Source organism: Salvelinus sp. IW2-2015, linkage group LG31, assembly GCF_002910315.2.
Source record: "Salvelinus sp. IW2-2015 linkage group LG31, ASM291031v2, whole genome shotgun sequence".
Taxonomy (NCBI): domain Eukaryota; kingdom Metazoa; phylum Chordata; class Actinopteri; order Salmoniformes; family Salmonidae; genus Salvelinus; species Salvelinus sp. IW2-2015.
In genome coordinates this window covers 5,303,376-5,324,993 of record NC_036870.1, presented here as the reverse complement: position 1 = coordinate 5,324,993, position 21,618 = coordinate 5,303,376, and the positions used below count along the sequence as shown (strand labels likewise).

The 21,618-nt window shown below is 44.4% G+C and overlaps 1 long non-coding RNA gene across 1 annotated transcript in view; it reads left to right on the top strand.

Moving 5' to 3' along the window:
- Positions 1 to 1,722: 1,722 nt before the first annotated feature.
- LOC111955882 (uncharacterized) overlaps positions 1,723 to 21,618 on the top strand; it is a 49,138-nt gene continuing 29,242 nt past the window's right edge. Inside the window, exons 1-2 of the long non-coding RNA XR_002876172.2 lie at positions 1,723 to 2,140; positions 8,849 to 8,906. This is a non-coding gene — a long non-coding RNA (uncharacterized lncRNA). The remainder of the gene's footprint in view (positions 2,141 to 8,848; positions 8,907 to 21,618) is intronic.

The following is a 21,618-nucleotide window of genomic DNA, read 5'->3' as shown; positions in this document are numbered from 1 at the left end:
GCACCTTGGTCTCCTTCCGACGACGGCCGTGACAATACCGCTACATTTTTGTGTAAATACAGTGGGGAGAACAAGTATTTGATACACTGCCGATTTTGCAGGTTTCCCTACTTACAAAGCATGTAGAGGTCTGTAATTTTTATYATAGGTACACTTCAACTGTGAGAGACGGAATCTAAAACAAAACTCCAGAAAATSACATTGTATGATTTTTAAGTAATTMATTTGCATTTTATTGCATGACATAAGTATTTGATCACCTACCAACCAGTAAGAATGCCGGCTCTCACAGACCTGTTMGTTTTTCTTTAAGAAGCCCTCCTGTTCTCCACTCATTACCTTAGATTCCGTCTCTCACAGTTGAAGTGTACCTATGATAAAAATTACAGACCTCTACATGCTTTGTAAGTAGGGAAACCTGCAAAATCGKCAGTGTGTCAAATACTTGTTCTCCCCACTGTATATGATTGTCTCAGAGTAGTACGCACCATATGTAATAGAGGGGCTAACAATACAAGACGGCACAATGCATGGTAAACAACCCTAAACTGAAAGATGTAAGACAAGTCATCGTCACTGTTTGTGCTGTTATGGGAGCTCTTGAATGTGTGTAGTTTGTGGTGTTCGGTTATTGCAGCTTTTCATGAGACAGTCATGAGGTCCCTGAAGTTTGCTGCTGTGGTTTTTTATGTTTTGATGATTTCCTCCCTCATAGTAGTTTCTTCTATATTTGCCATTGCCTCAGGCTTACCAGTGTACCACACATTAAATCAAATTTTAAGACCCAAAGTATTAAGTAACAAAAATGATAAGTCACACACACACACACACACACACACCTGTCTCTTATACACATCTAACTTTTCTTTTTCCTTTGGTTTTGTCTTTGTTTTCACACACCTGTTTTCCATTTCACAATGATTTGTTCCTGTATTTAAACCCTCTGTTTCTCCCATGGTGTTGTGCGGGATTATTTCATGTTTAGTTAGGTTTATTATGATGGCTGGTTTTTTGACAGGTGCTATGTTCACCCGTGCGTTATCTTTACCGTCTTGTTTTGGTCAAGTTTAATTGTTACCTTGTGCCTTGTTGAGTAAAGTACGTTGCTCACTCATTCTGCTCTCCTGCGCATGACTTCATGCACCAGCTACACTCACCTTCTGACACCCTCCCTCTATTTACATCTCTCTCCCCTTTTTTGTCCCCCTCGCCCTCTCCATTTCTCTCTTGTGTTTAGCCTGCAAGCACTATTTCAATCCTCTGTCTAGGAGAGAGAGAGAGAGAGAGAGACAGAGAGAGCAAGTGCACGTGAGAGAAAGAGGGAAAGGGGAGGGTATGCCAGACAGGATTTGGAGTTCAAGTGCACGTGTAGAAAATTGCCTGAATAAAAGGGAGACTGAGCGGAAAGTAAGCAAGGAGGAAGGGAGGCGAAAAGAGGCACAAAGTGGAGAGAGCAGTGCTCTTACTCTCTCTTTCTGAGAGAAAATATATTAACCCAGGAATGAGGGAAGAAATGGAAGTACAAAAAATGAATAGTGGGAGAGAGAAAAAAATAAACTCCAGCAGCCCCCTCCTCTTCCCTCTCTCCCCAACAACACACTCCTCCTCTTCTATCCCTCCCTCCTGGATATTTCACCATGAAATCCCAGTCTCGCTCTAGCTAGCTTTCCCTTTTCTCCCCTCCCACCTCTTTACACACCCGGGCTGACTCCTTCCCTCACACGCCTACTATCCACTTTCGCCTGAGACCGCAGCCAGCACAGGGCTCAGTTTTTTATTMGATTTTTTTTWATTTGCTTTGCTTGCTTTGGGTCTTTCCCTCTTGTACAGCGAGACGAGTCCCATTGCACCCCTCCTCTGCCCCTGAAAACATAGGCCCTGGATTGTCCCTGCATCAGACTGCATGCTACCAATTGATTTGTGCATCTACTCCTCCCTATTATTTTTGCTCTTTATATAAAAAATTGCTCTCCAGCTTTAATGTAAAAATTCGGTTCATTTTGAGTCATTTCTTCACATACCCATTCTGGAAGAGAGGACGAAGAAAAGAAGAGAACGCTCACGGAATGGACAGACGAAATGGGACAGCAGAAGAAAGAGTGAGAAAATGGAGAGCATGTTCTGTGGGAGAGCAAGAGAGGTAGGAGAGAGAGTACCGGCACTACCAAGAAAAATTAGAGGGAGAGAAGAGAAGGGGGGACCAGTAAGAGGGTCAAAATCAAGGGAAAAAGAGGGGAAAAAAAGAGAAAACTAAAAAGAGAAGGAACAAGACCTAAACGTGTGCTGGTACTTTCTATATCGCTTTTGTGTTTTTTGCCCCCTCACTTTTCCTCATTTCTTATAATTCCGTCAATGTCCCTCTCGCCTCTGTGTGTCTGTTCATATCCTTTTTTCCTCTTCATACGTTTATCGCTTTCTTTCTCTCAGATTCTCCTTTCTCCCGCCCTCCTCATGCCTTGCTCCATTTTTCAACTATTTTATTTTTGTTTGAAAAATGTGTTCCCTAGGATCCTAATCCCCCATCCTATCCCCTCTCTCTCTCTCCTTCTCTCTCTTCCCTATCTCCCTCTCTCTCTTACTCTCCCCCCCTCTGCTGTTCTCTAACATATGCTATCTTAAGTGCCTCCCTGTAGGATTACCCTTGGTCGCATTTAGATGGGGCTTTTGGAGGGGGCTGCATTCAGAGCATCCCGTTTTGGGGGTCCAGACAGAAGAGAGAGAGGGAGACTGGGGGGTTGGAGTGAGAGGTGCCTGGCGGTTCACTCTTATGGCGGATCACTCTTCTGTGACTCCCTACGCATTCGTGGTGTTGTGCCAATCACGGTTCATGTTATATATCGGCGTGTGTATCGAAAGGATGTTGTATGTTATAATGAAGCGTTAAAGGAGGCATGAAGGGCATGTCGACTTGGCTGATGACAGCCAAGTTTGATTATTTTAGTATTAGAATATGGGTATTGGGAATTGGGAAATAGAAGTATAGGGTCGCCTCTTCTCTCTTTTTGTTATATGCTCCTCCCATCTTTTTCCCCTTTTCTGTCCCATCTTCCATCCGGGTACCCCTCAATCTGTCTGTCCTCCTGTATTGAAAGACAATATTCACAAATCAAGACATGGTCTGGTGTCATCAATAGATCAGGGTAAATGAACTACTGGTTCCGAACCACTTAAACGGTTTCAAAAAGTTAGTTTGATTATCTTTCCTGCATTTTTGAGGATAACTTGTTTGATGTGGTGATATTTACTGGTGAAGAGAGAGACTTGGTATGTACATACAATTTCGACACAGAGCAATAGCAATAGTAGTATCTTGTGTTCATTTAAAGATATCGTGGTCATTCATTACTTTGCCTCACATGTCATATCAATGTAATGACATGTGAGGCAATGGCGATTCACACTACATATGTTATATATATGTGATTGTTGGTTAGAAAAAGACCCAAATATGCTCTACCCAGCTGCTAATCCGTCCGTATGTATTGTATGTCCAGTACCAGTATGTAAACCCACCTTCTCCTCGCCATCATCAGCCTGATATACACTACATATACAAAAGTATGTGGATACCCATTCAAATTAGTAGATTYGGCTATTTCAATCACACCTGTTTCTGACAGGTGTTTAAAATCGAGCACACAGCCATGCAATCTCCATAGACAGACKTTGGCAGTAGAATGGCCTTACTGAAGAGCTCAGTGACTTTCAAAGTGGCACCTTTCCAACAAGTCAGTTCATCAAATTTCTGCCCTGCTAGAGCTGCTCCGGTCAACTGTAAGTACTGTTATTGTGAAGTGGAAACGTCAAGGAGCAACAGCTGCTTAGCGCAAAGTGGTAGACCACACAAGCTTACAGAACGGGACCGCAGACTGCTGAAGCGCGTAGCGCATAAAATCCTCTGTCCTCGGTTGCAACTCTCACTACCGAGGTCCAAACTGCCTCTGGAAGCAACGTCAGCACAATAACTGTTCGTCGGGAGCTTCATGAAATGGGTTTCCATGGCCGAGCAGCCGCACACAAGCCTAAGATTACCATATGCAATACCGTGCGTCGGCTAGAGTGGTGTAAAGCTCGCCGCCATTGGACTCTGGAGCAGTGGAAACGCGTTCTCTGGAGTGATGAATCACGCTTCACCATCTGGCAGTCCAACGGACAAATCAGGGTTTGGCGGATGCCAGGAGAACGCTTCCTGCCTGAATGCATAGTGCCAACTATAAAGTTTGGTGGAGGAGGAGTAATGGTCTGGGATGTTTTCATGGTTTGGGCTAGGCCCCTTAGTTCCAGTGAAGGGAAATCTTAACGCTACAGCATACAATGACATTCAACTTTGTGGCAACAGTTTGGGGAAGGCCCTTTCCATGTTCAGAATGACAATGCCCCTGTGCACAAAGTGAGGTTCATACAGAAATGGTTTGACGAGATTAGTGTCGAAGAACTTGACTGGCCTGCACAGAGCCCTGACCTCAACCCCATCGAACACCTTTGGTATGAAATGGAACACCGACTGTGAGCCAGGCCTAATCGCTAAACAGGAGTTCCCGACCAAACTAATGCTCTTGTGGCTGAATGGAAGCAAGTCCCCACAGCAACGTTCCAACATCTGGTGGGAAGAGTGGAGGCTGTTATAGCAGCAAAGGGGGGACCAACTCCGTATTAATGCCTATAATTTTGGAATGAGATGTTTGACGAGAAGGTGTCCACATACTTTTGGTCATGTAGTTTATCTTTCCCTTTCTCTCTTCCCTCCCCTGCGTTATCTGCCTCCCTACTCTGTGGTTGATTTATATACAGTATGTGCTTAAGTCGAACCAGTATGACTACAATACGCGGCCTAATTTCTACGCATGTTTCGTGCATAGTTACAGGATGAATTCACATGTCTTGATTTGATTAATGAAGACATCATCTCAATAGTATGCGTGGGACGTCCCTTTGTTTAGTGGCGTTCCAGCCCTGGCACCACCACGACCCCCTATGGCTTTTAAAGAAAGAGGGGGGAAAAGTCTTTGATGTCAAAGTTCACATGAGGCAAACGTCTGGGTTTGCAGCAGCATCAGTCAGGGGGGGATCCCATGCTCCGGCAGTACACCTGTTTGATTCAACTCCACCGTCAGATGTCTCTGAATGTTCCTCAACCTCAACAAACCGCCTTTGATTTCAGTCCTGTAGGTAGTTGATGGTAATGCCAGTGTACTGTATTGGGACCCGGGTGTTTTGTAATCTTTACGTGACAGTGGCTGGATGAGGGTGCAGGCTCATGATCAGTGGTAGTGAACTACATGGGTCTACCCCTGGCATGGACTCGATGGCCCCATCCTAGCACCTATAGTACAGTACATACCTGTGCTTGAAGTGGAAGAGACAGGTTGTAAATGACAAGAATACTGTATGTCTCAGAGGGAGGTTGACATCACATCTAAATACCACAGAGTACATTATTATCATAATCATACCAGATTTCAAATCTACTAGATCCATCCATTTCAGAAATGTAGAAATCATTCATCATCACATTAGGCTCATATGGAGAATTTTAACAAGTATATGAACATTGTCACCCTCCAGCAGCTCATGTGATATTCCAAACATGTAATAGAAATACATACTGTACAAGCCCATAGCTCTRATCTGTCTACATCTTGCTCTCTTAGGTTAGGTCTCAAATAGCACCATATACCCTTTGTAGTGCACTACTTTTGACCAGAGCTGTATGGGGGCTCTGGTCAAAASTTGTGCACTATATAGGGAATAAGTGTACCATCGATGTGTACCATTGTTTTAGCATCCGAATGTTCCTCTCACCATCAGTTCCATTCTTCTGTGTGTGAATCTGTTGTGTTGCTCATGCTTAAGAGATGATATTCAACCGCAGCATCAGACATTAACTGGATCAGTGCAGACCTAAGGATTTCCTCTGCAGGCTGGCTCTGTGTGTGTGTGTGTGTAGATGGGGTTGATTCATTGAGATACAGGGCCTTCAGAAAGTATTCACACCCTTTGACTTTTTCCACATTTTGCTGTGTTACAGCCTGAATTTAAAATGGATTAAATTGAAATGTTGTGTCACTGGCCTACACAATATCCCATAATGTCAACGTGGAATTATGTTTTTTAGAAATTAATTTAAAATTTAAAGCTGAAATGTATTGAGTCTATAAGTATTCAACACTTTTGTTATGGCAAGCCTAAATAAGTTTGTTTAACAATAATACATTTATCAATATAGAGATCATTACTCTGAACTGACCAAGGGGGACACCTAATTTCAGAGAGCTCTGTAGTGACTCTGCAATACTAACCTAAACGACAGCGTAAAAAAAAGGAAGCCTTTACAAAATAAAAATATTCCAAAACATGCATCCTGTTTGCAATAAGGCACTAAAGTAAAACTGCAAAAAATGTGKCAAAGAAGTTMACTTTATGTCATGAATACAAATTGTTATGTTGGGGGCAAATCCAMAACAACACATCACCGAGTACCGCTCTTCATATTTTCAAGCATTGTGGGGGTGGCATCATGTTATGGGTATGCTTGTCATCAGCAAGGACTAGGGAGTTTTTTAAGGTAAAATAAACGGAATAGAGCTAAGCAAAGGAAAAATCGTGGAGGAAAACTTGGTTCAGTCTGCTTTCCAACAGACACTGGGAGACAAAAATCCCCATTTCAGCAGGACAATTACCAAAAACACAAGGAGAAATATACACTGGAGTTACTTACCAAGACAACATTGAATGATCCTGAGTGGCCTAGTTACAGTTTTGACTTAAATGGGCTTGAAAATCTATGGCAAGACTTGAAAATGGCTGTCTAGCAATGATCTACAACCAACTTGACAGAGTTTGAAGAATTTTGAAAAGAATAATGGCCAGATGTTATACAATTCAGGTGTGCAACGCTCTTAGAGACTTACCCAGAAAGACTCACAGCTATAATCACTGCCAAACATAATTCTAACACCTGTATTGAATGTATTGAATCAGGAATGTGAAAACTTATTAAAATGCGATATCTGTATTTCATTTTCAATACATTTGCAAACATTTCTAAAAACATGWTTTCACTTTGTCATTATGGGGTATTTTGTGTGAGAGCWAAAAAATATAGTTAATCCATTTTGAATTCAGGCTGTAACACAACACAATGTGGAAAAAGTCAAGGGGTATGAATCTTTCTGAAGKCAGGGGTTGARTGTCAATTTTTAYCAACAGAAATCTGTTGATATGATATGATACACTGGTCATTGATGATATATATCTGTGATGGTATGGAAAAACTCCCAGTGTGACTGTTGCAAAGAGTAGGAGCRATATATCTGCAGAGCAATAGACAGATTGGTAGACATACAGTTGAAGTCGGAAGTTTACATTTAAAACTCGTTTTTCAACCACTCYACAAATTTCTTGTTAACAAACTATAGTTTTGGCAAGTCGGTTAGTACATCTACCTTGTGCATGACACAAGTATTTTTTTCCAACAATTGTTTACAGACAGATTATTTCACTTATAATTCATTGTATCAAAATTCCAGTGGGTCAGAAGTTGATTGTGCCTTTAAACAGCTTGGAAAATTCCAGAAAATGATGTCATGGCTTTAGAAGCTTCTGATAGGCTAATTGACATCATTTGAGTCAATTGGAGGTGTACCTGTGGATGTATTTGTRGATGAAGGCCTACCTTCAAACTCAGTGACATCTATGTTTGACATCATGGGAAAATCAAAAGAAATCAGCCAAGACCTCAGAAAAAAATTGTAGATCTCCACAAGTCTGGTTCATCCTTGGGAGCAATTTCCTGAAGGTCTGAAGGTACCACGTTCATCTGTACAAACAATAGTACGCAAGTATAAACACCATGTGACCTCGTAGCCGCCATACCGCTCAGGAAGGAGACGCGTTCTGTCTCCTAGAGATGAACGTGCTTTGGTGCGACAAGTGCAAATCAATCCCAGAACAACAACAAAGGACCTTGTGAAGATGCTGGAGGAAACAGGTACAAAAGTATCTATATCCACAGTAAAACAAGTCCTATATCGACATAACCTGAAAGGCCGCTCAGCAAGGAAGAAGCCACTGCTCGAAAACCGCCATAAAAAAAGCCAGACTACGGTTTGCACATGGGGACAAAGATCGTACTTTTTGGAGAAATGTCCTCTGGTCTGATGAAACAAAAATAGAACTGTTTGGCCATAATGGGAATCGTTATGTTTGGAGGAAAAAGGGGGAAGCTTGCAAGCCGAAGAACACCATCCCAACCGTGAAGCACGGGGGTGGCAGCATCATGGTGTGGGGGTGCTTTGCTGCAGGAGGGACTGGTGCACTTCACAAAATAGATGGCATCATGAGGCAGGAAAATKATGTGGATATATTGAGGCAACATCTCAAGGCATTAGTCAGGAAGTGTATGTAAACTTCTGACCCACTGGGAATGTGATGAAAGAAATAAAAGCTGAAATAAATAATTCTCTCTACTATTATTCTGACATTTCACGTTCTTAAAATAAAGTGGTGATCCTAACTGACATAACAGGGATTTTTAGGATTACATTTCAGGAATTGTGAAAAACTGAGTTTAAATGTATTTGGCTAAGGTGTATGTAAAGTTCAGACTTCAACTGTATACAGTAAGTGGACACGCTGATAGACATACTGGGAAACAGACAGGTGGATATACAGTAAAAACAATAGACAGCCTAACAGACAAGCAAAGACAAATATAGAGAATACAGAGGCTACCTCTCTTTAGGGGTAGCGGGGGAGCAGCAGTCAAGCATACAGAACTMGAACTGAAAGTTTTCAAAAGAACTAAAGATGACTGCAAAAAAGGTAACAGTTTTTTTCTCTTTTTCAGACCTGGCCTACGCACCCAACATTGCCACTCCCATTCCATGTAGCCCAAGACCTGAAAAGTAAGCAGTGGTGTAAAGTATTACTTAAAGTAGGTTTTTGGGGTATCTGTACTTTACTTTACTATTTATATTTTTGACTACTTTTACTTCACTACATTCCTAAAGAAAATGATGTACTTTTTACTCCATACATTTTCCCTGACACCCAAAAGTACTTCTTACATTTTGAATGCTTAGCAGGACAGGAAAATGGTCTAATTCAAATACTTATCAAGCGAACATCCCTGGTCATCCCTACTTCCTCTAATCTGGCAGATTCACTAAGCATGCTTTGTTTGTAAACTATATCTTAGTGTTGGAGCGTGTCCCTGGCTATCCGTAAATTAAAAAAACATGAAAATTAGGCTGTCTGGTACATTTACTTATTTAAAAGCAAATACTTTTAGACTTTTACTTAAGTAGTATTTTACTGGGTGACTTTCATTTTTACTTGAGTCATTTTTTATTAATGTATCWTTACTTTTACTCAAGTATGACATTTGGGTGCTTTTACCCCCCACCGAAGGTAAGGATATTTCTTTTATTTTCAGTCAAAACTAACCAACACAAATTATCCATCATACTTCACTTACCTTTCAAGGAAGTCATCTGAAGGTGAATAGAATCAAGTGCTCTATAGGTCATCTTTTTTCTCAAAGATCTAGCAGTGAGGAAGATCACTTGGTCAGCCATTTTGAGCTCGGAACCGATTTACCACCAGAACAATTGAATTACAACTCCCTGAGTCATCCTATAATGATTCCCTTTAAGGTTGTTCTMCCAAGGAAGCTAAATAGCAAACTAATGATAATGTTCTACAGTGATGGGTATTTCATGTCACATTTGATCTTCGTACAATGCGGGTTGCATGTTTGAGCTTTGACATACTGTACTTCTTACTGAGTTACAAGTGGTGAGKTTACCAGTTGGTCATGTCCTGATCCTGCAGTATTGTATGTAGTGAATTGCTAGGGAATCATGGAGAAGCAGAGGGGTATAAAGAAGAGCATGTGGCTTTGAGAAGCTTCACATTACATTTTTGTCTTTGTAACCCCCCGTCCCCCGTTCCCACCAGCAGAATAAGAGCTACATTCTGCCCCGGCGACACAATAGAGCCCTTCATATCCAGATATTGTCACAATGTGTTTTTGCAGCACCATATGCACACCTACACCCAGTKCAATGGTTCATTTGGTTATGCTACGCACTTTACCTGATCAACCCATTCTTGTTTACTGTGTTCGTTTAGAAATGTGTATAGGCTCCCTTCAGCGTTTGTGTGTGTGTGTGTGTGTGTGTGTGTGTGTGTGTGTGTGTGTGTGTGTGTGTGTGTGTGTGTGTGTGTGTGTGTGTGTGTGTGTGTGTGTGTGTGTGTGCCGTGTCAGTTTAGGCATCACAATTAATCATGCTTCAATATATGTAGATCAGTGGCTTTTCAGATACAGTATATGTGCTGATTTATTGTGTGTGCAGAACTAGGCTTGGTGAATGTGTGCACAGGACAGTACTGAGGAAGTGGCCAGTGGTGGTCTAGCCGTTTACTGTGGCTGCCTTTGGAGCACTGTCTCCCTTCACTGTCTCTATCCAATAAATAAATACAAACTTTAAAACAATGAGTTGCTAGTGTAGAGCGTTGTACAATGGTGCAACCCAGTGCCAGTGAGGGCTGCCAGTGTAACCCGCTCCACCCCAACAGGGCGGCAGSGCGTGGGTTAATGTCTGAGGACCGGAGGAATGTGTCCTGGTCGACAGGGAGAATTCCTCAGTCCTGCATGAGTAGGTCACAGTGCCGACAAGAGCCTGCCTCTTATTTTAGCACACACCCTCCCGCCTGCCCTCTCTCTCTCTTATCGCTCTCTTTTTCTGTCTCTCTCTCTCTCCCCCCTAACCCAGGCCCTTTCTGCCCCGCTCTCTTTCACGGGTAGTCTATTCCTGTCTATCAACCTCTTGCTCATTCTTCCTGCTTCTCTGTCTTACTTTCTGCTCTCTTCTCACTCCTGTTCATTGTGTCTCATTTTGTCTTGATCTCCACGTCTCTCTATTCACATTCACATATCCTCCACTTACATTAGGTATCCTATTATCCTTATGCACTATACCTACCCTTCGTTGATCTCTTTCTCCTTCTCTCAATTCAATTTCAATTCAATTCCATTTTAAGGGCTTTATTGGCATGGGAAACATATGTTAACATTGCCAATGCAAGTGAAGTAGATAATACTGTAGCTCTCTCTCTCGCTCTCTTCGGCACATGGAGTTCAGTACCTGTGGTGCTGGGGGGTTGGTTGAGAAAGGGAAAGATACAGACTGTGTGTCTGTGCGTACTTGTTATTAATGCAGCGCGGTACAGTGTCTGTATAGTGTGCCTGGTGCTGGTGGTCATGTATGATTTATAACATGTGTTCCCAAACACAGGAGGTTGGTGGCACCTTAATTGCGGAGCACGGACTTGTGGTAATGGCTGGAGTGGAATGAGTGGAATGGTATCAAATACGTCCGACACAAAATTTGAAATTGTGTTTTTTACATTGGATAAAAGTAGAGACTCAGAGCTCAAAAATTGTATAACATTCTATTGAAATGGTTACTTGCATAGTGGAGTCTTTTGTTTAGACATGTAGCTAGCTAGCCAGCTAAACAACAAGCCATAATCCCAACTCATTATGTTACTACCCTGCATGAATCTGCAGGTAGCTAAACCACCAGGTTCAATGTTAGCGAGCTAACATTGACTAGCAATGCAAATGGCTCTGAGATACTAATAATATTACCACACAGATCATACACATAACATTAGCTAGCGAGCCAGCCAGCTAACGTTAGCTAGCTAGCTAACAGTACACTTTAACTTGAAATGAAAACGACTTTCTGACAAAATTAGAAACGTGTAACATCTGAAAATGTAGCTAGCTAGACTATCTTATACATGGACACTTCTCCCTCTCTGTCACGGATGCCATAGTTGCCTTAGTTTGAAGTTGTAATCCGGAGACGGGTGTTTTATATAACAGCCTTCTGTGTGTTCTCTTTTCGACTCAGTTCGTAATTTAACAATTTTATTTACAGATGGCAAATGTATTTACAAATGGCATGCAAGTTTGTTATTAAGGCACATGAAAGTTCACATGTTCCAGAAAGCATTTCTGGCCAAAAACGCATTTTCATTCAAAAAATKTAGTTTATGTTCAAAAGGCTCTGCTGTGAAGTAGTGACGCACGACATACGCKTAGTTTCCTGAAATGAGTCACATATGAGCTATCTGGATATCTGACTGTAGTAACCCAAAGCTGTGATTCTCTCTTTCTGTAACCCCCCCCCCCTACTATCCCCAATCCTGACTGGTTCATATTGTGAGTGACAGACTCAAAGATAGCCCCCTCAGGTACGCTGATGTTCTAGCTTCTGTCAGATGGGGGATTTGACATACTTTAAACCTCATACACATGCCCCTTGAATGAAAGCACATTTCACATACACAGATGTAGGGCATCTCATATCTGACGCAAAGGAAGCTTTTAATGCCAGATTGGCAGGGAATAGAACTTAGCTCAGGGGGGCAGACAGAGGGAGGGAGGGCGGGAGAGAGAGAGAGAGAGGGGGAAGGGGGAAAAAGAGATCAGAGAGAGAGTCTCCTGGTCTGTCTCACTCAGACACACAGACAAACATACACACACAGCTCTGTATTACTATACTTGTGAGGACTTTTTACCCTAACCCTAAACCAAACCCTTACAATAACCCTAATTCTAACCCTAAACCTAACCCGAAGCCTAAAATAGCCTTTTTAGAAGTGAGGACCGGCCAGATGTCCTCACTTCTCAGAATTGTCCTTGGTTTACCATTGTTGTCAGGACTTCCATTGCTGTGAGCACTTTGTGCGCTGAGGTGGGAGGGGTGGCAACATCTGAGGTGTGTCTTTTAAAACATGTGCCAACGTGCCCATTTCAGGCAGTGCTGGTGGGGATATTTAAGACCAAACAAAAGCTGGTCATAGCGGTTATGACATGGATTTTGAAGTTGGAAGCACAGCCTATCCAGCCGTGATGCACAGTGCCCGTATGCGCATGGAGCAAGAGGGATGTGCTTTTTTCCCCCCCATGTATTTTAATTTGATTAAAAACCAAGCATAGCCTCCCCTCCTCTCAATGAAGGCAGTTTTTTGTAATGCCCAAGAGAGAGAGAGATAYTTACTTATCTTGGACACATTCTATAACTATTCTCACAATGATATAGTTTGCACACGAACCGCCCGTTTGGAAAACTAAATAGAGTTCACTCTTCCATAGGGGGGATTAGTGTAGTGTACTACGGKGATTTGAGACTCGTAGTAAGATGGRATGGTTTGAAGAGTTCGAGATATTTGACCAAGGACAGCTAATCAGCTGTACCAGTGATTGTCTGAGACGGGAGTTTGTCGCCAAGAAGTACTCTATATTTTTATTAACTAGGAAAGTCAGTTAAGAACATTCTTATTTACAATGACGGCCTAGCAACAGTGAGTTAACTGCCTTATTCAGGGGCAGAACGACAGATTTTTACCTTGTCAGCTCGGGAATTCGATCTAGCAACCTTTCAGTTACTGGCCCAACGCTCTAACCACTAGGCTACCTGTCGCCTCAAAAGCACAGAACCAGTCGTACGTGATGTGATCATGGTTCAAGACTTCTAATACATTTCTGTCATGGTTCCACGTGTCACCAGAGGGCTGCAGAGATCATCCTAGAGACATTAACGACACTCAGGTGTGTCCTGTTTACTCATTATGATTTCCCTGTTAAAAGAGGTGTGTTTTCTGTTGTTCTTTTCTGAAGCTGTGTGCRTTTGTCTCCTGAGTTTTCGAGACTTAGTGTTTGTTGTTTTCCCAGTGTTACTGTGATCCTTCCATTACCGTTTCTCAGTAAAGCATTATGCTTATCCTTAACTTCTTTGGGAACGGGGGCAGTATTGAGTATCTTGGATGAATAAGGTGCCCAGAGTAAACTGCCTGCTACTCAGGCCCAAAAGCTAGAATATGCATATAATTAGTAGATTTGGATAGAAAACAATATGAAGTTTCTAAAACTGTTTGAATGATGTCTGTGAGTATAACAGAACTCATATGGCAGGCGAGAAAGTGGGAAATCTAAGGTTTGTAGGTTTTCAAGTCTTTGCCTATCCAATATACAGGTCATATGGGGTCATATTGCACTTCCTAAGGCTTCCACTAGATGTCAACAGTCTTTAGAACCTTGTTTCAGGCTTCTACTATGAAGGGGGAGCGAATAAGAGCTGTTTGACTAAGAGGTCTGGCAGAATGCCATGAGCTAAGTCAGGCGCGCGGCCGTGAGAGCGAGCTGCGTTCCTTTTCATTTCTAAAGACAAAGGAATTGTCCGGTTGAAACATTATTGAAGATTTATGATAAAAACATCCTAAAGATTGATTCTATACATCGTTTGACATTGTTTCTATGAACTGTAATATAACTTTTATGACTTTTCGTCTGAACTAATTGCTCGCGCATTGTGCATTTGGATTACTGGGCTAAAAGCGCGAACAAAAAGGAGGTATTTGGACATAAATTATGGACTTTATTGAACAAACAAACATTTATTGTGGAACTGCGATTCCTGGGAGTGCATTCCGATGAAGATAATCAAAGGTAAGTGAATATTTATAATGCTATTTCTGAGTTTTTTGATACCTCTCCTTCTTTGGAAAATGGCTGTGTTTTTATGTGACTTGGCGCTGACCTAACATAATCACAATGTGTGCTTTTGCCGTAAAGCCTTTTTGAAATCAGACACTGTGGCTGGATTAACGAGAAGTTTATCTTTAAAATAGTGTATAATACTTGTATGTTTTGAGGAATTTTAATTATGAGATTTCTGTTTGAATTTGGCACCCTGCAATTTCACTGGTTGTTGTCGTATGGGACGCTAGCATCCACATATCCCAGAGAAGTTAACCTCTAATTCCTTCCCAAACCCGGATCCGGGAGCACCCCCCACAGTAAAAAAGCTGACTAGCATAGCGGTCACAAGTAAATACTAGCATCTAAATATCATTAAATCACAAGTCCAAGACACCAGATGAAAGATACACATCTTGTGAATCCAGCCATCATTTCTGATTTTTAAAATGTTTTACAGGGAAGACACAATATGTAAATCTATTAGCTAACCACGTTAGCAAAAGACACCACTTTTATTACTCCACCAGTTTTTTACTCCATCAGTAGCTATCACAAATTCGCCACTAACCACTAACCAAGAAACAACTTCATAAGATGACAGTCTGATAACATATTTATTGTATAGCATATGTTTTTTTAGAAAAATGTGCATATTTCAGGTATAAATCACAGTTCTACATTGCAGCTGCAATCTGAAATAGTGCCGAAGCTGACAGAATAATTACAGAGACCAACGTCAAATACCTAATTACTCATCTTAAAACATTTCTGAAAAATACACAGCGTACAGCAAATGAAAGCCCAACATCTTGTGAATCCAGCAATATGTCAGATTTTTTAAGTGTTTTACAGCGAAAACACAATATAGCATTATATTAGCTTAGCACAATAGCAGAAACACAAGCAATTTACCAGCAGCACAGGTTAGCGATCGTAACAATACAGCAAAAGATATATAATTTTTGACTAACCTTGATATACTTCGTCAGATGACAGTCCTGTAACATCATATTACACAACGCATATAGGTTTTGTTCGAAAATGTGCATATTTAGCAGCACAAATCGTGGTTATACAATGTGATCAGTGGCAACAGGTCATGCATTCTGGCCGGCGCCATCTTGGAAAGGCACCTAAGTTTACGATTATTTATCGATTAGATTGACTAAAAAATACAGGTTGGACAGCAAATGAAAAGATGCATTAGTTATTAATGCAACGCTGAGTTAGATTTTTAAAATTAACGTTACTAGACATACAGTGTGCGTTACAGCCAGACTAGTGCCGCAATAATGGCGGACAAATGCGTTTACATTTTTTCCACATAAATACGGAATAACATCATAAATAGCTCTTACTTTTGGACGAGTTCCATCAGAATCTTGGGCAAGTGGTCCTTTGTCCAAAAGAATCGTTGCTTTGGTTGTAAAACGTCATCTTCAACTTCGGAATTAGCAGCTAACAATAGCTATGTGGCCACAACATGCCCAAATGTTCAAAAGGCAATACTAAGGAAATTCCGAAAATAGCAATATACTCGCATAAACTGATATAACTCGGTTTAAAATAACTTCGTTATGATGTTTCTAACACCTATATCGAATTAAATTACAGACGGATATAGCTAAGGCCGATAACTGAGCGTTTCAAAAATGCCATCCTGAGGTCTTGCTTGCGCAATGACGAACGACGAAAAGAGAGCTCCCTTCGTTCCTTGGCCTTTTATAAGCTCTGAGAACTACGTAGACACTCCATTCCACTTCTCATTGGTTACTGACATCCAGGGGAAGGCGGGTGCAGTTCATGTCGACCCATAGGATACATACAGAGCTTTAAACTGATCTGAGAACAGAGCCTCGTTTTCAGACCTTCGCAGTTCCTGTCATGAATTTCGCTGCAGAAAGAGTTCTGGTTCACCCACAGACATAATTCAAACGGTTTTAGAAACTAGAGATTGTTTTCTATCCAATAGTAATAATAATATGCATATTGTACGAGCAAGAATTGAGTACGAGCAGTTTAATTTGGGAACGATAATGTGCCAAGTTGAAACAGCACCCCCTGTATTAACAACTTGATTCCTTGTCTGGTCTCATCTCTGCACCTGGTCCAACCTCACCATGTCACAGCAATCTTCAGCCTACAACATGGACCCAGCAGAGGTCAGTCAGGTCAAGAATATTGTAACCCACCAAGGAGCACTGCTGGGGCGGCAGCAAGAACAACTCTTCCAGATATCAGAAACCCTCCGGGCAAYTACCGACTCCCTCCAACCACAGTCCAACCCCAACCCAGGAGCAGCCAATGTCCAAGTCTCATCACCCAGTGCTACAGGCGTTGCCGTAGTTCCTCCAGGGGACCTCCACCGGGAATCCAAGATCCCAGCCCCTGAGTGGTATGACGGCCACCCTGGAGGRTGCAAGGGGTTCCTCATCCAGTGCTCTCTGRTGTTTGAGCTACTGTCCTCCTCGTTCCACACTGATAGGGCTATTATCGCCTATATAATCTCTCTACTCTCGGGCAAGGTCCTGGAGTGGGAAATGGCGGTGTGGGAACARCAGCCACCATCCTGCAGCTCCATATTAGCCTTCGCTGTGACAAGACTTCGACCACCCAGTCGGCAGACGAGAAGCGGCCAGCCGACCGTTCAACATCCRCCAAAGGGCCAGACCAGTGGCTGACTTCGCCATTGAGTTCCGCACCCTCGCTGCCGAGAGTGGATTGCTTTTCACCAGGGGTTGTCTAACTCCATTAAGGATGAACTGGCCTCTCGGGAACTGGGAGAGGACATCAAGTCCCTGATAATGCTGGCAATCAGGATAGATGGCCGCCTCCAAGAACGCGAGACATCGCTTTTTTGACACCACCCCAGTGCCCTGGTTTTCTGAGCACCCCAAGCCCCCCGAACACAGCATTGAGGAGCCCATGCAGCTGGGACGCACACRTCTGAGCCCACAGGAGCGTGACAGGCACACATGCACRAAGTCTGCTGCCTCTACTGCGGAAGCTCRGCCATCACCGTGCTACAYGCCCAGAGCTGACTGGAAAMCGCCAGGGCTCCACAGGACAAGGGGAKACCCTGACGAGCTGTGCAGTTAYCCCCTGGCTACCTATTCACCATCTGTCACTACCCGCAACCCTCCACTGGGACAACCGTCAGCACCAGATTAAAGCCTTCGTGGACTCCAGGGACTCAGATAATTTCATTGATCAGGACTTCACCAGAGAATTACAAATCCCCTGCGTGAAATATACAATCTCTCTGCAGATTCAAGCCTTCGATGGATGCCCCATTGGCTCCGGTCAGGTGTAATATCAGACCAAGCCCATTCTACTGCAGGTTGGGGTGAATCACTCTTAGTTTTCTTTTGATCACGGCTCCCGAGAACCTTGGCTAGCACTACATAACCCACTACTCTCCTGGTCCACGGGACACATACTAGACTGGGGAAAGAACTGCCAGACTAAATGTCTAAGACCCCCACCTAGAGCCTCGCCGCATCCCCCTGCATCCATTGAAGACCAAGACTTCTCCGTTCTCCCTCCCGAATACTTCGACCTCCGGGAGGCCTTCAGTAAGAGGCAAGCCACCACCCTCTCTCCTCATCGTCCATACAACTGCGCCATAGAACTCCTACCTGGCTCCACCACTCCTCGGGGCCGTCTTTACTCCCTCTCCATCCCTGAAGCTGCAGTCATGGACAATTACATCCAGGAGTTGCTGGAGGCAGGTTTCATTCGCTCCTCAGAAGGATGGAGGTCTGCGTCCCACCATCGACTACCGAGGGTTAAACAGGATCACAATTAAGAACCGTTACCTCCTACCCCTTCTGTCCGCCGCCTTGGAGCTGGACCAGGGGGCCCAATTCTTCACCAAACTGGTCCGCTGCAACGCTTACAATCTGGTCAGAATCAGGGAGGGAGATGAATGTAAAACTGCCTTTAACATCCCTAGTAGCCACTATGAGTATTTAGTCATGCCATTCGGATNGGTCCAACCTCACCATGTCACAGCAATCTTCAGCCTACAACATGGACCCAGCAGAGGTCAGTCAGGTCAAGAATATTGTAACCCACCAAGGAGCACTGCTGGGGCGGCAGCAAGAACAACTCTTCCAGATATCAGAAACCCTCCGGGCAACTACCGACTCCCTCCAACCACAGTCCAACCCCAACCCAGGAGCAGCCAATGTCCAAGTCTCATCACCCAGTGCTACAGGCGTTGCCGTAGTTCCTCCAGGGGACCTCCACCGGGAATCCAAGATCCCAGCCCCTGAGTGGTATGACGGCCACCCTGGAGGATGCAAGGGGTTCCTCATCCAGTGCTCTCTGATGTTTGAGCTACTGTCCTCCTCGTTCCACACTGATAGGGCTATTATCGCCTATATAATCTCTCTACTCTCGGGCAAGGTCCTGGAGTGGGAAATGGCGGTGTGGGAACAACAGCCACCATCCTGCAGCTCCATATTAGCCTTCGCTGTGACAAGACTTCGACCACCCAGTCGGCAGACGAGAAGCGGCCAGCCGACCGTTCAACATCCACCAAAGGGCCAGACCAGTGGCTGACTTCGCCATTGAGTTCCGCACCCTCGCTGCCGAGAGTGGATGGCTTTTCACCAGGGGTTGTCTAACTCCATTAAGGATGAACTGGCTTCTCGGGAACTGGGAGAGGACATCAAGTCCCTGATAATACTGGCAATCAGGATAGATGGCCGCCTCCAAGAACGCGAGACATCGCTTTTTTGACACCACCCCAGTGCCCTGGTTTTCTGAGCACCCCAAGCCCCCCGAACCCAGCATTGAGGAGCCCATGCAGCTGGGACGCACACATCTGAGCCCACAGGAGCGTGACAGGCACACATGCACAAAGTCTGCTGCCTCTACTGCGGAAGCTCAGCCATCACCGTGCTACACGCCCAGAGCTGACTGGAAACCGCCAGGGCTCCACAGGACAAGGGGAGACCCTGACGAGCTGTGCAGTTACCCCCTGGCTACCTATTCACCATCTGTCACTACCCGCAACCCTCCACTGGGACAACCGTCAGCACCAGATTAAAGCCTTCGTGGACTCCAGGGACTCAGATAATTTCATTGATCAGGACTTCACCAGAGAATTACAAATCCCCTGCGTGAAATATACAATCTCTCTGCAGATTCAAGCCTTCGATGGATGCCCCATTGGCTCCGGTCAGGTGTAATATCAGACCAAGCCCATTCTACTGCAGGTTGGGGTGAATCACTCTTAGTTTTCTTTTGATCACGGCTCCCGAGAACCTTGGCTAGCACTACATAACCCACTACTCTCCTGGTCCACGGGACACATACTAGACTGGGGAAAGAACTGCCAGACTAAATGTCTAAGACCCCCACCTAGAGCCTCGCCGCATCCCCCTGCATCCATTGAAGACCAAGACTTCTCCGTTCTCCCTCCCGAATACTTCGACCTCCGGGAGGCCTTCAGTAAGAGGCAAGCCACCACCCTCTCTCCTCATCGTCCATACAACTGCGCCATAGAACTCCTACCTGGCTCCACCACTCCTCGGGGCCGTCTTTACTCCCTCTCCATCCCTGAAGCTGCAGTCATGGACAATTACATCCAGGAGTTGCTGGAGGCAGGTTTCATTCGCTCCTCAGAAGGATGGAGGTCTGCGTCCCACCATCGACTACCGAGGGTTAAACAGGATCACAATTAAGAACCGTTACCTCCTACCCCTTCTGTCCGCCGCCTTGGAGCTGGACCAGGGGGCCCAATTCTTCACCAAACTGGTCCGCTGCAACGCTTACAATCTGGTCAGAATCAGGGAGGGAGATGAATGTAAAACTGCCTTTAACATCCCTAGTAGCCACTATGAGTATTTAGTCATGCCATTCGGATGATCAAACTCACCGGCAGTCTTCCAAGCATTGGTCAATGACACTCTTAGGGATATGTTGAATTGGTTCATCTTTGTTTACTTCGACGACATCCTGATCTTCTCCAAGACCCTTCTAGAACACATCCTGCACGTCTGCCAAGTCCTGAGACACCTCCTGCAGAGTCAACTATATGTCAAGATTGAGAAGTGTGAGTTCCATGTATCCCAAGTCTCTTTCCTGGGCCACATCTCTACCGCCAGCATCCAAATCGACCCTGTTAAGGTTAGGACGGTTACTGACTGGCCCTGCCCCGCCTCACTCAAACAAGTCCAGCGGTTCCTCGGGCCAGCGGTTCCTTCCAATTTTTGCAGGCATTTTTACAGAACTTTGGTACGATGGCATCGCCTCTCACGGCCCTAACCCGCAAGACCCAGACCCGTTTTGGCTGGACTCCCGAGGCTGACAGGGCATTTATGGAGCTCAAGGGACGTTTCACCTCTGGACCCATCCTCATTCATCCGGATCCTATTCGCCCCTTCGTGGTAGAGGTGGATGCCTCCGACACTGGAAGAGGGGCGGTCCTTTCACAGCGGAACGAGGGGGACAAGAGAATGCACCCATGTGCCTTCCCAAGCTGTTCTCGCCAGCGGAACGCAACTACGATGTAGGCAACTGGGAGCTCTTGGCAGTCAAGTGGGCCCTTGAGGGGTGGAGACACTGGTTAGGGGGACACCTCATCCTTTCATGATCTGGACGGACCATAAGAACTTGGTCTCCATTCAAGAAGCCAAGTGGTTGAATGCTTGCCAGGCTAGGTGGGCTCTGTTTTTTAACAGGTTCAACTTCACTAGCCTATCGCCTGGGTTCCAAGAAGCAGATGCCCTGTCCTGCCAACACGATGTCTCTAATGAGGAGAGGGACACCGAGCTCATCATCCCCAGCTCCCACATTGTGGCTCCTGTGTTATAGAGTATAGAGATCACGGTACAACAAGCCCAGACCCGAGAACCTGACCCCGGCGGGGGTCCCACTAACAGACTTTATGTTCCGCGATCAGCCCGTTCTCGAGTGCTAAAATGGGGACACTCCTCTAAATTAACTGGGCTTCCAGGGATTCATTGGATACTGGAGTTCCTTAGGCCAAAATTCTGGTGGCCCAACATGATTGAGGATGTGAGATCATTGGTTGCGGCCTGTTTCACCTG